Raw genomic sequence first — 14,359 nt, 5'->3', positions numbered from 1 at the left:
AGCATTCTAAAGAAGAATCCCGTAAAAGAGGCCCCTGTTGGAAAAAAGGGGTCAAAAAACGGTAAAGGAGTCGGAAAATCGCGAGGCGCGGGGGAGTCGTCGTAAACCGAGAAGGGATTAACTGTAAAAATCTTCTAATAGAGCCGGAAAAAAGGGGGTCAGCCTTAGGAAAAACGGGTCAAAAAAGGGAACGGAAAAAGGGGTCGAAAAAGCAAACGGTATATACCCGAAGAAAAAATCAACTTCCGCCGTCTCTTCTGCCTCTCGCGCAGGCTTATTTATTCTTCCAACCTATAGGTATACACGGTTTACATATAGAACGAGACAAAACAATTCGCTTGCAAAGTATCCCAACTTTTTCTTCGCGTCCCTCTCTCTCTCTCTCTTTTTAAATTTATTTTTAAAAAGGTTCAAGACCCATTGCTCATATTTCCAGAGAGAAAATTCGGTAGCTTTCGACGCCGAGTGTCGTCGCAGAGATATACGCTTTAGGGTTGACGAGAAAAATGGTTGGAATGTTTTTTGGCGAGATGATTTTTCTGCTATATTTGTGTTCGCGCGCGTTCTCGTCGAGCCCCAGCCTGAGATTCTTCCGGCGCGCTCGGGGGATAAGAAGCGTGTAATTCTTAGGTAAAGCGATGTCAGTGGAGAAACTGTGAAACTCGTAAATTTTCGCAAACCCGTTATGCGTACATTTCAGAATGGACCCCCACGAGCAAGTTTAACTGGTTCAGGCGCGAACCGGATAATTTACGGGGACGAATGGCTTTCTGGGGTCGTGTACCGTTCTCGAGCTGCAGACTAGGCAAGGGTTGCTGCGCACTGTTAGCCCGAGACCGACGCCCTCCAATTAACGAAATAACTCTTTATTGGTCTATTATTGGCCGACACTCGCACGCCTTCACAATTCTGGAAACCCTCTCGCACAGATTTCTCATCTTCTCAGCTGCCAATGAGCATCGAGCTTTCGGTGCAAAGGTCAAGTGGCAACCGAAATTTTAATTTTTCCCTTCCAAATGGTAACTCATCGCCTTTATTTTTCTTCCACATACTCTGCTTCTCCAACGACCGAGTTATTTTTCGTGCCAGAGCGAAATTAACTCGATGAATGGAATACGATGGAAGCTAGAATATAATTACGAGATAAGAGGTTTTCCAGCGGAGAATGTAACTTATTACATCGACCAAGTGGATTTTACGTACGAGGCGACCAATTTTCGCGGATAGAGAGGACTGGCCAGGAACTGGACTGCCGTGCGGTATTCCAGACTGAATTCCCTCCGAACGTAACGCAGCCACTATTCAAGCGCACTTTCCTGAATCAGCAATAATTATTCCGGGACTCTTTAACGGGAAAAACAGCTGATTGCGATATTGACGAAACGATTCTCAGCCAAACATCCTATTTGGGTTAAAAGATGGGCAGAAAAATTTTGGTGGAGGAAAAAATTAAGGAAAACTTTAACATTCTGAGCGAATTCATATCAAAGCTCTTGCGTTTCACGCGAAATATTTTTCATCCGGAGAGAGGATTTGTTCTATATATATGGCAAACGATTAAATCTTTAGTCTCCAACAAAATATTTGCTGGATGATTTTTTCGAAAAAATCAGACTCAACCCTTTCCCTCGTCGAAGCCTTGGAATGTTATTGTCGAACGTGGTTTGATCTGTTATCGGTACACAGGAATTAAGCTGAGAAGGATTGGAGGCTGGGGTAGCGGGAGAAATAAGTGAGCGGACGTGCAATAAAAAATGCCAAGCTGAAGCGAAGGAAAAGAAATTTTTCGTGGGCAAATGCCGATGGCTGGGGGCATAAAATAATAAAAATAGAAGCGTAAAGAAACAGTGGGAGCGCGAGGAAAAACTCAGTGTCCGTAACGGTAAAGTTTGCTTTAATGGGGAGAGAGAAGAAGCTCTTCTCAAATTTCACAAACGATGACCCAGTTTTTCGTGGCGAGGCGAATTTTTATGCTTTTACGGGGGTGCGCGACCACGAGGGCGAAAAACGGGATCCCACTTTTTGGGATCCCGTTTCCTGCATTTCTGGGCCATTTTTCCGTGCCACGTCACCTAACGGTGTTGGTGTGGCTGCAGTACAAGTGCCGTTGTATATTTTTATAGGTCGGCCAGCTTTTTTTCTCCCCCCTCCCCTCCTCTCTTAAAACACGTTTTACAAAGCTACGCTCTCGCTCTAGCCAGGGCCCGCACTAATTCCTAACCAAAACAGGCCACTTTTTACACCATTCACCGCTGCCTTCCAGTCAAAACTGGAACATTTTTTAGGGCATCCCCCGTAAAGAAATAAACCTGGTTTCGCCAGATTTACGAGCGAATTTTTGCAGGCCCCTCTCCAAAGACTCTCGCCCGCTGTTCCTTGGAATTTTGGGACTCGCCGTTACGCGTCGCGGGGGCTGAAATTATGCGAGCAACAAAGAGATCAATGGTAGACATTGCTGAGAAAAAAAGGCAGCGCGTAAAAGCCCCTGGAAAAACTCTAATAATTCCATAGCGGTACTTAAGTTTATTTCCGGATGTTTCCGTGCTTTTAGTCCTGCCGGCGATCGATAAAAATCTGCAAAGCGACCAATCTCGTCAATTTTCACCCACTCATCCTCCATATAGATACAAGCATATATACCCGGAATATCTCTCTGCAACAAATTAATTTGATAACCTTGAAAAAAAAAAAAACACACTTATCCCTCTAAAAATTTACTCCAACGTATAATGCGTCGATTAATCCCCCGAAGCTTTTTTTCGCTCGCCCATTCAGATTTTACGAGATTCTAATTTCGCTTTTACGAATCATCGTCCAGAGACGCGCGATACTCGTTTGACGTAATTTACGAAGGTTAACGGAGAACCCGTGTCGCGCGATAAATCAGGTTAGGAAAATTCAGGAGGCGATATTATTTGTGTCCGCGCGAAGAGGCGCCGAGATACGGGGAGGAGAAGGCTTATTCGGTGGGCGCGATAAATCAAGGGAAGAATAAAAGAAGAAGAAGAAGAAGACGCGATGGTCGTCGGTGATCTATCAATTCTAACGCACGTTTTGGGATTCACGACGCGGTGCACGAGGCACGATATAGACTCGCATCTATATAGAGGAGGCCTCGCGCAGGCCGCAGCTGCTGGCCGCTTTAACCTCTTCGCGCCGATGCGATGGATGGAGTATGGACCGTCGCCTCCGAAATTCAAACATGCCGCCTCCCCCCTCCACTCGTCTCCTCTCCCGAATCTCATCATCCTCCCAGCAGGTCGCATTTAACGCGCGTCCCGTACACGAGCCGCGCGTTCTTATGCACACATACGCGTGTACTCTCTCCCATAGGCGTAGCGATCCTCAATTTCCCCCTCCAAATTTCCAACGCATTCCTCCCCCACTGCGACGAAGCTCGCCGAACAAAATTCGCCAAGCTTCGAATTTGAACAGCGCGGATCGCGTCCTTGAAAACGACGAGAGGACGATTGACGAAATTTGGGAGGAGAAAAAATTGTTGCATCGATCTCGAGGGACTCTACGCCATTGCGAGGAAGCGCGCGCGCTCGCTCGCTCGCTCGCTCGCGATTGCGGGGGTGGCGGCGGCGAACCGTTGGTGTGTGAAAGGGCTCGTGCTGCACAAAGAGTGTGGCTGGACAAGCTGGATGTGTGCGTGACTTAATTCGGTGCGAATATATGCAAGCTTCGACGAACCAATCCGGCCCCACACAGCGTCGCAGACCGCTGGGCTAATTTCAATACCTCGCACCCACACCGCTTCCTCCTCTTCTCACACGCACACACACGCGCACGTACACGTTTATTGCAAACGCGTAGGTCCACGCTCGCTCTCGTCGACAAACCGAACGTCTTTTCCTCCACGAGCAAGCACATTTTCCATCGCGTCTTCTAATTTTCTTTATACGTATATATATATATATATACAAGTGTATGCAGTCTCTAATGCAATTTGTAATATTCGCGAAAAGTCTCTTTAATCTCATAGTTATTCGCGAGATTCGTACATGCTTTAACGAGGATTGAATTATAAAAGGTACGTTATATATTGATTATAAAAAATGTGTTGCCTTTTTCTCTTCGGTGATTACGATTTATTCCAAGGCGCCTAATTAAAATATTTCGACGAGACGAGATACATAAGGGATGAATAAAAATCTGTCGATCTCATAAACGCGGTGTTGATGGAAGCAAGCGAGTCTGTGTGCGAGAGTTTAATAGGCGATCGTGCGTGTGCTCGTGCGTAAAACAGCGCTGGCGACTGGGATTGTTCGATGCCTGAGGGATTCGTAGCGTCGAGAGAAAAAAAGAGACACGCATTCGCTCATACCCTCTCCCTCGCTCCTCCTACCCTCTTCAGCTCCCATGCACACACACTCGCACACTCGTGCTCGAGTGCAGTGCGAGCCAGGATGATATTCTCCAATTATTGCGTCTCGAGTTAACGCTCGACTTGCCTTCTCCTCGCGGACTTGGCTAATTTCACGATACCGGATACCGGAAATCTCGGGGAAGGCATATAGCTACTCCTTTATCCGTCTCTCTCGCTCTTGCATTTTTATCCCCTCGAAGCTGAATATTCCGCTAGAGCTTGAAATTCTCGTTTTTGACATAAATTTTTTTTATTGAACCGTTTGGCCGGTGAGGAGGGCTACACCGAGAGCGCGCTATATGTATAAATATATATATATATATAGTATATTTGGCAGGGAAGGGCAGATTTTATTTACAAATCCTCGGCCGTCAGATTTGTAGTTACACGGTGAGAATTTTCCAGCAGCGCTCGCGGTGCGGACGTCGACTCTGGCGATTTTTCCTGCGAATTTTAATAGTCGGACAGGATGTGTCGCCGCCGCGCGGCAAATTGTTATCGGCGCATCATCTACCGGTGGTTTATTAAAAAGAAGAAAAAAAAGGAGAACGTCGTTGTGCATCGGTGCTACCCTAATACAGAGGCGACGACGACGACGACGTAACGCGGTTCGTCTGACACTCCGGGGGCGGAAGGTCAGCAATCGGGATGCATCGTTTTCCAGACCCGAGGATCCATTTCCTCTCGAGCTTGGGATTTATAGCGCTGGAAGGCGTTGTAATTGTAATTTAGTTGCTGCCTAGATGGAGATTCGCGCGCGGCGGGGGTGGGAACCGGGTCAGAGGGATCGAAAGCTCCGACCAACGCCAGCTTTGCCATCCATCCGAACGTGTACGAGTGCGACTAATTTTGATTCACGATTGCATCCCAGATATACTCGTTCGCACGGACACACGTGCTGACAGATTCGCTCGTTCACCGATCACCGAGGAGGCTTATAAAAAATCGCAAACGAGTTTCACCTCTGCGATTAGCACCGGTGGAGCTGGCTAAAACTGGACCTATATATATAGGTATGCATATATATATAGGTACACGTATATATATATATACTAGGTGTCCGGAAAGGAAGGGAGGAAGATTTTTTGCGAAACTCTGTTTGCTCGATTAGAGGCTCCCCGTCCCCCTCCTCGAGGCACAGGAGGGTTAACAAAGATGCAGTGGCGAGTGGGATAAGGTGAGGAGGGGGAGGAGGAGGAAGAAGAAGAAATCCCACGATGGTCCTTTTCCCGCAGGAACTGCCCGAGCAATCACACACAATCACGGACTCGCATTAGAAAACTGTACCCGAGGGAGTGCTGTCACCGTATAAGGGGGTCCGAGGGGTGGTGGCATTAAGAAGAAGGGGTCGAGAGAGGGGGAGAGGGGATGACTCGGACCAGAGAGAGATTTCGCCATCTAGCCAAGGGTTCGCAATGTCCCTACGTGAGTCGAAGCGTCGCTGCGCTTCACGTTGATTTTGCGAGTGTGCGAGTGCGGGGCTGGAGAGAGATGGGTGGCGAAGGGAAGTTGGGGAGGGGATAGCTCGCACAATGGAGCACAGGGAGGGATGGGGGTTAAAGCGTAAACTGGACGGCACGTATCTTTACGGACCATAAAGGCTGGCCCTCGTTACGGAGGGACTCGTACCGCACCCGTGGCCACCAAGGCACCGCACCGACCCTCTTTCTCGCACTTAACCCCTCTCCCTGCCCTTTGTCCGATAGCGCAGTACCCCGACACGCGCGCTCTATCGAATTTAATCTCAACCCATCGCGTTTTATTAAAAATTCGAAGGGAAAGGAACTAAAGTAGCCGTTTCTTCGAGAAATTTCCCCCTTTCCGCAGCCCCTCTCGTTTATTTCTGCAAGATCCTCTGGAATTCTATCCCATGACAGAATTTTTGTCTCTATTCTGTTTGGGGGACTGGTGAGAAGAAAAGTGACTTTGCAAGGCTAATGAAGATGTCTCGTCACGATCCCGACTAGCCGTGGGGCCTTACCAGTGGCAGACCACAGGGGGCGCGTAAATGATGTCACGAGAGCCATTGTGTTCCTTAGACCGAGCCGATCCCCCGTGGAATTGGCAGTTTTCGAAAAAAGGACCCCCTTTAAATGGTCTGTGCATAATTGGGCCCCACCGAGTTTCGCGGTACCCCCCACAATGCTGCTCGAGTGCCAATACAAAAATAAATCTGATTGGAGTAAAAATATTGCCTCGCTAGAGTTTCGAACATTTCTGAAGACTCGCGCGTACGTCTCTTATTACTTCGCCAGGAAAAACGACTAGAGTCGGGTTAAGAGGGGACTGAAGGAGTCCGAGGTAAAAATTTTCATTGGAAAGATATTGTAGAACCGGTATGAATATATATAGAGATCACCCCTCCGAACCGAACAATCGGTTTCCAGCGAATCGAGAGTAAAGCGGAGCAAAGACGTAGATGACCCCTCGAGTGCCAAAATATTGGGGCCCTTTTTGGGCATTGGTCGATATGCTGGGGAAAGTATAAGAGGAAGAAGAAGAAGACGCGATAAATAGAAAGGCTAACCTCATTTTTCATGCGGCCCATAAAAATCGTCGTCCATGTATCTGCAGGATGAATGGAGGTCGAGGCTTTCAGCAGGCCCATGGGGACTGGATCCATTGGAGGGCGCAGGAGCGTGACATTATATTTATGTTGTCACCCCGTGTGTCAACGGAGTTGTTGGCTGCTGCTGCTGCTGCTGCTACTACTAAGTAAGACGCGCGAGCAGAATGAGAAAAGGGGAGGGAGTCCTGAGGGGCCTGATGGGCCTTGTCTGCAAACAGTGCCGTTGGCCCGCGGTCCGATAGATACTCGTGTCGCGAAAGCACAAAGAAAGTTCCTTTCGTACCTGAAGCTAACTCCAGTCATCGTAAAACCATCGAATCGAATCGCGAAGAAAGCGCGTGGGCCCATTTTTTCAATTCTTCTCCTTTACCTTCTGTCGATCCACTGTCAACGAAACATAATTTTTTACGGGACCCCCTGGGGAGTCCCTTACGCGCTTTAATGTAACTTAATTTATCAATGGATCTTTGAAAAATTTTCTAGAAAAATTATCTTCCAGCCCGTACCAGGCCCAACAACAACGCAGTACCAAAATTCTTCACTCCCGAACGCTCGAAAGAACATAAAAAATTCTCCAAGCTCAATAATTAACAATCTCATCGATAATGCCCGATAATACTCTCGCGAGTGCCAGGCCAAAAACGTTTCAGGGCGTAGGAGATTTTTTGTTCGGCTCGGGTCTCGTAAATCTGATGAGGGGGTCTCCGAAAACTGTTCATTTGAGATAGAATCAGCCGTCGACAAGCTCGCAGGGGGCCCTTCCGGCGTGGGCCGCGCGTGCCCCTTGTTGTAGCAACTGTCCGAGACAGTTGGCCTCTCTCCCGCGTTTTCAAGTGCGTCTGCAAATCGTCGTTTCCACGACAGCATCCGGTCACTCGATTACTACTTGTCACCATAACGAGAAACCATACTACATTTCGCACTCAAGCAGAAGCCTCTGCTCCAGTTAGGATAAAAGGACTCCGACCTATATATACATGCACGCATGTATACTCGGAAAACACGTTAAAAATCTACACGAAGCACCGAAACGTCAGCAGAGCAGAGCGAGCATTCGGTCATTGTTCCAGGAAGGAAAATCTTTCTGACGCTCGACAGAGAAACTTTTGGGCCCCTCTCGACCCTGAGAAACCAAGATGGCGTCTAGGGGAGTAACCGAGCGATGCGGAGAGGATCGATTTTTGAAGATCAAATTCACTAATACCCCGACTACACTCTGTTCGTTCCGGCTGGTTAACTGCGAGGGGAGAGATCGATAATAAACGCCCTTTCCTTTTGTAACTGACGCAAGTCGTACGTGCTTGCAACGTTGTAAGTAGGCGGACGACGCGTGCCAGTTACCAGCTAGACTGACGCTAACAGCTGTTGCACGTCCATCTAGCAGCTTTCTCCGTGAAAACTTTGGGAAATTGGCGGCGATCCTCGCGTAAACATCGCCCAAACCCTCCCTAACACGTTTCTAAACGCGTTTATAAATAAGCGGTTCGATCAATTCTCCTCGAAAAACGACCCTGAAAATAACCACCGCTCCGCACTGCGCGCGGCGCCTCGTTAACGCTGCACGCTCGACCATTCTTCTCACAGGCGCAACGTTAGTTGTTTAAAGTTGCTGCTAAATACGCGCACCGATGTACGAGGATCCTTTGTCGAGGGACTAGCTTTTGTGGATTCTCACCGATGGAGATGATTCCGGATAATTTTTTTCACCTCCTCACCGACAAAGAAACTCGTCGAGGGATGGACGTCGAGCATCCTGTTGCATCTTATTCACGTTGATCCTCTTTGTGCGCGAATATATCTGATCCTGATTCTCCTCATCCCGGAATGGAAAGTCCACAAAATCTTGACCCTTTTTTGCAAGCATTCTCCGATTTTTTCAAGAAGAGATCAGGTCCGGCGCTATACATACGTATACCCTTGAGAAAATCGAAACGATCGCTTTAATCCTCCGGTAAAAGTTTTCCCCCTTTTTACCGCACTTTCAACGAAGAGGATTCGCTTCGACGGATTTTTAATAGAAAATTCAGTGTAATTCTAGATAAGCACGTTGTTGAAACACGTAGGAGCAGATCGAGCGTCCAGCTTGAATTTTCCTTGAGAGAAGAATATTGTATGCGGAAAGGAGGGGGGGTTCTTCTTAGGAGGATAATTTTTCGGTCGATTGGCGCATGATCGTCGGAACACAGGCGGTCCCTGACAAAATCATCGCTCCTAATGTACTTTTTGCGGAAGACCGAGTTTTTCAGCAAGTTTTTCCGCGAGTTTTTCCTCGGAGGAACGCGTGTCGAAGATTAGGAGTCGGAAACGGAGGAAGGAAAAATTGCTGTCCGGTTGTGTCCGACGCCGCAGGGACTTTACAGTGGCAATAAAGAACCCGCAGAGTCCTGACGGAGGCTCTTCCTGCCTTTTTAACCCGAAAATCTCATAAAAATTAAAAGCATCGGCTACCCTCTGCTCATTGTCCCTGTGGCTCGTTCCTGCCCCCTCCTCCTTGTGTTTCCCTTTTTTCATACGCCAAAAAAATCAAACCTCAACTACGCGGACGTGTGAAAAAAATGCGGTTCGTTGGCGAACCGTCGAAGAGAAAAAAATAACCCGCTCCGGAACTCCGTGGAGGAGCGCAAAAAAAAGCCTGAGCTGTCTTTTTCGACCGTAAAAACGAAGCAATCGTCGCGTTGTAACTCTGTAAATCGTCGCTCGGCAGTATATCACTCTGCTGAAAAATAATATTCTCCAACGCTCCCCCACCCCCTCTCTGTCCGACCCGCCTCCAGGGGTCAAAAACTATTCAGTTTTTTGCCTATTTTTTCCTCTCCCAAACTAATACGAAAAGCCATCCAAAAACACTTATTAATGCGATTTACCCCAGGAATTTGTTAAAAACGCCAAACCAGTGTTTTTCTACATATATATATATATATATTATATATCGATTCGCGTGACTCGGTCTTTTTTTTTTTACACGCTGCACAATCGAGGCTAGGCAATGTTTACGAAAGATTGTTCGAGCTGGCAATAGCACACGCTGCTCTTTATTTACTTGGAGCGCGCGTGCTTTTTTTCGCTCTCTCGTTCCTCGCTAAAAACCGAGGTTAGAAACGCCGCGATGTAACCATGAGGCGGGAAAGAAAGAAATATCTCCGCGACCATATATATAGCTATCGAAGGACCGTGCATATCGGCACAGTGCCAGAGTCGAGTGAAAATGCGCGTTGTACAGAAACATATAGGAAAAAGGTCCAAGCAAAAGGACAGAGTTTACCGATAGATAGCGCGCAGCTACGGTCTACCTACACATATGTATATGTATATATATATATATATATACACACCACTACACATTCTTACTTGCACGCGTGTGCAGTTGTAACCGTGCGAGGAGAGCCAATGGAGCGGCGTGGAGAGAAAACCGAGGCTTTTTTTCCTCATAGAAAACTATCGACATGATTCTAGCCGCAAATTGATAAGAGTAATTACCACTTTGGCTATAGGAATGAATACGTTTGTCCATGTGCTCGCAATTGGTGCATATATATATATATATATATATATATATATATAAGAGAAATAAAAAAAGAAAGCGAGGACGCACGCGATTGGCCGACTGGACAATTTTGCTCCGGTCACGAATCAGCGGCTCTCGGGTTTCGCTGGGCGAAAAAAATCGACCATTCATGCAGGACAGCGATAAAATCTGGAAACTGCTGAAAGCAGATCGTATCTCGCCAATAACACCGTTCCGAATCCAGCAAATGCACCGACACTTTTAACCACCCCCGGTCTATCCTCCAATTTACTAACCTGATTGTCCAGGCGTATCGACGAATTGTTTTTTGAAAAATTCGTGACTCGTACGAGTTTTTTTACTGACGATTCACGCCGACCAATGTTGATTGACGACCGAGTCATTGTTATACAAGAGGAAAATTTGTCTATCCGTAGTTCCTCCCGATGTGACCTTTATAGCCCTGGCTCCAGGGTAATCCGTCAGCATGGCAAAAATCATTTCGAACGGTTAAAATAATTTAATATGAAATATAGACCTGCGAATATACTTGACGGACTACGTGTACAATAAAATCATATTTTTAATGCCACGAGTTTTATCTTTCTCCAATATCAGCTGTAATTTTGAATTATCGGATAAGCGGGTGAGACTTTAATCCAATTACGTTAGTAATGACGGTTTATCATTGAGCGTAATTATTAAATTCGATAAAACGCGAATAAAAGCCCAGCACTTGTGCTAACTACGCGCGCGCGTATGCTCTCTCTATCATTATATTATAAATACAACTTTGCTTTCGTATTCGGATCAACTTATTCATTATATCGCGTAACGCTTCATTACCCCACCCCTGAATTTATTCCCGGCTAATAAAGCTCCCTGCCAGAATCGGTTAATGGTATTGTTTTTTTTTTCTTCTCTTTTTTCAATTTTACCGCGCATAAATTTTACTTTTTCCTGAATCATAAATTAGTCTATCGATTTATTTAGCTTGTTTGGCCCTGATACAGCGAAGGAAAATAAGGTATAGGATCGAAGCAGAGGAGCTAGGGAGGTGGATCTTTCGCGTATGGGTTAGTTCGGAGGATCCTGCGTGCACATCAGGGGAAGAAACGGGAAGGGGAGGTTAGCACGATAAAATCTCGAAGCTGCTGAAAGCGCGCGATCGTATCAGCCGGTAATGCGATCCCCAGGCAGCATAATGGCGCAAAACCCGGGGCCATTGTTGCCGACAGGGCACCCAGGATGTGCTCCCGATCTTCTTCCATAATGTGCTAGGAAAAACTCGTCGATCCGTATATATAGGTGTGTCCTCGCGCGAAGGACCTCAAATTTCTATATGTACTATATACATATATAGGCTTTGGTGCAACGGATATTTCACTAGTTAACCAAGACGAGTTCTCAGGAAACCTATTGTAATGATTAAAACGACCTTTCGACAGCAAAGTTTTTGGAAATCTAGTTTAGGAATAAATTACAAAACAATGATTTACTTGAGGTAATTTATTTTTGATAAAATTTTAATGATGTATATTTTAGAGTGTTTCGTGTATGTAAAATATATTAATAAATCGTGCAGTGTTAATGTTATATCGTTATTCGAGAAGAAACCATTTTGTATCGTGACTGCGATTCGGAAGTATATATGCTATTTGCTGGCAGGTATAGCTGAAAGAGAGACGGAGGAGAGGATGGATATTCAAAGGAAAGGATATCCAGTTAATGGCAGTAGCGCCATCGACGGTAATTCGTTGAACTTTTCGTTTATCCTGCGGGGTATACACTGGAAGAAGGAAAATGTCGAAGAGAATGGAGGAGAGAAGGTTTTTCCTCCACCTTTGATCATTTCATTGCAGAGCTCTGACTTACCTTCACTCCGTTACTAGCAATCGGTACGAACACAAAAGCTACCCTGTTATCCTTTGTGGATCAACTTAACGTGCAATATACAGTTTAATGACCCATCGTAGATAAATATAATATTTTGTTTCGAGGGAGGATTTACCTTTAAAGAATAAAGCACGTTTCTTTATTAAAAATGATTGTTCCAAAATTTATTAATAAGAGTATTATTAAAATTATATATATATATATATTTTTTTTTTCTTATATTATCAAATGTTGCAAGAGCTCTCGAGAGTATTTTTAGTTTAATAAAGTGAAGGATAATCGGACTAGTACCGCGGAAGCTCTAATTTAAGTGATTTTCAGGCAGATTAAATGAGACTGAAAAGCTCGTGCTTTAAACGAAAGCTCATTCAATGCGCAAGTAGGATAAAGCTTAAAGTCCTAAAGGTCCCCGGTAAGTCGCGCATCCGTATTCTCATCCTTTTGATGTGTTCCTCAAAGCTGGACTCTGCACAGCTTACATTTCAGGCTTCGGTAAGCACAGAGAGCCACCAGAGATAAGCATTTTCTAGCAAATACATGTACATCGTTCAGTAAAAAATCTTTGCATATAAATCTTGAAAAAAGGTCAATTTTTCTTTTATAAAGAAATGTTGAATAATTCTTTTTCTCGAAATTTACACATGTCAGCTCGACTAAATTTAACAAACACACACATTTACACTATACACTCTGTAAAAAAATCAGAATATAAATATCGAATAAAGTTTCGTAAGGAAATTTGGAGTGATTTTTCGGAAAGTTTCGCTATAGATATAGCCAGGTTGATTAAGTAAGAGATTCATATAGCGAAGGTGTACATTGACCGGGGCAGTCTTGTTATTCGGAAGGAAAATGAGAAGCCATCCCTGGATCGTCGGAATTTAGACGCCAGACAGTGGCTAGTACGGGGGTGGGGGAGATGCACAGAGGGTTTATTAAGCTTATTAACGGAGTGTACAAGGGTGGACGTATCTACGCCGGTGGTCGGAGGAAATACGGCGAGAGGGGAGGGGCGCTAGGATGAAAGATAATGGGTCCACCGTCTCCCAGACCTGTTCAAAACCTACAACTTCAAATCGCGGTTTCCGTACCTGCCGTCCAAGTCCGCACCAAACTTTTTCCAATTAATCTTCCAAACCTCAAATTCGACTCAATTTTCTCGCGGAGAAAAAAAGAGCGTACTGGTGCCACGAGCGAGTCGAGTCCCACGAAGAAAAAATTCTGCTTGGACGCGCAGCGCGACTCGGCGCGACGTAGCAGAACTCCTTCTCTCCCCTTTTTACTCGAGAAATTTTCTATTCCCCGAGCTATTCACCCTTATCGCGTGTTACTCGCTCGGATTATTAGCTGCACGCGGTATGATCGGATTAGCGGAAGCGGAATTGCATCGACGGAAACGGAAATGGCGTCCATTGTTGTTTGACGCGCGTCACGAAGCCCTCGGATCTATATATATATATATATATATACTCTATATAGTTAAGGATTTTGGGCCAGTTTAGAAATGTTTAATTATTATAAAATATACATTGCTATAATGAAATAAGGTAGGAGATGCTACACACAGGTGCAGCAGGGAAACCTGAAAGGGGTGGACTAGGTGTGCCTATATATGTATCGTACGTGTATATATGTATAAGGGTGTGGATTTTGCTTAAGCTGACGAAGGCCGGTTAGGTCATCTAATCGTGTCCCTAGTCCTGATTTAGGAAGGGATTTTAATTACAAAGGGTCAGTAAGTGCTGCTGTGTTCGTTCCCTTTAAGTATTCTCCCTTATTTATAGCTCATTAGCCTCTGGTTTCTGACCCTACGACGGATTAACTTTCAGTCTGAGAGTTGGGCAAATTCATCGAAGGTAAAAAGGAGAAAGGCTGGGAGAAATTAATCGACGAAGATGGTGGACGCTTTGTAGAAATTTCGTGGATTTTCGAGAAGAATAAAGCGAGCACTGGCTATTGTCTGCACGAGGAACGGGTAACCGATAACCGCTTCTTGCAAGCTTTTCCGGTGGAGCCA

The sequence above is a fragment of the Prorops nasuta genome, unplaced genomic scaffold, assembly GCF_024137725.1.
Source record: "Prorops nasuta isolate Cenicafe-Biocafe unplaced genomic scaffold, Cenicafe_Pnas_1.2 PNAS00025, whole genome shotgun sequence".
NCBI lineage: Eukaryota > Metazoa > Arthropoda > Insecta > Hymenoptera > Bethylidae > Prorops > Prorops nasuta.
The sequence above is the reverse complement of the archived record's forward strand: the minus strand, read 5'-3'. Positions refer to the sequence as shown.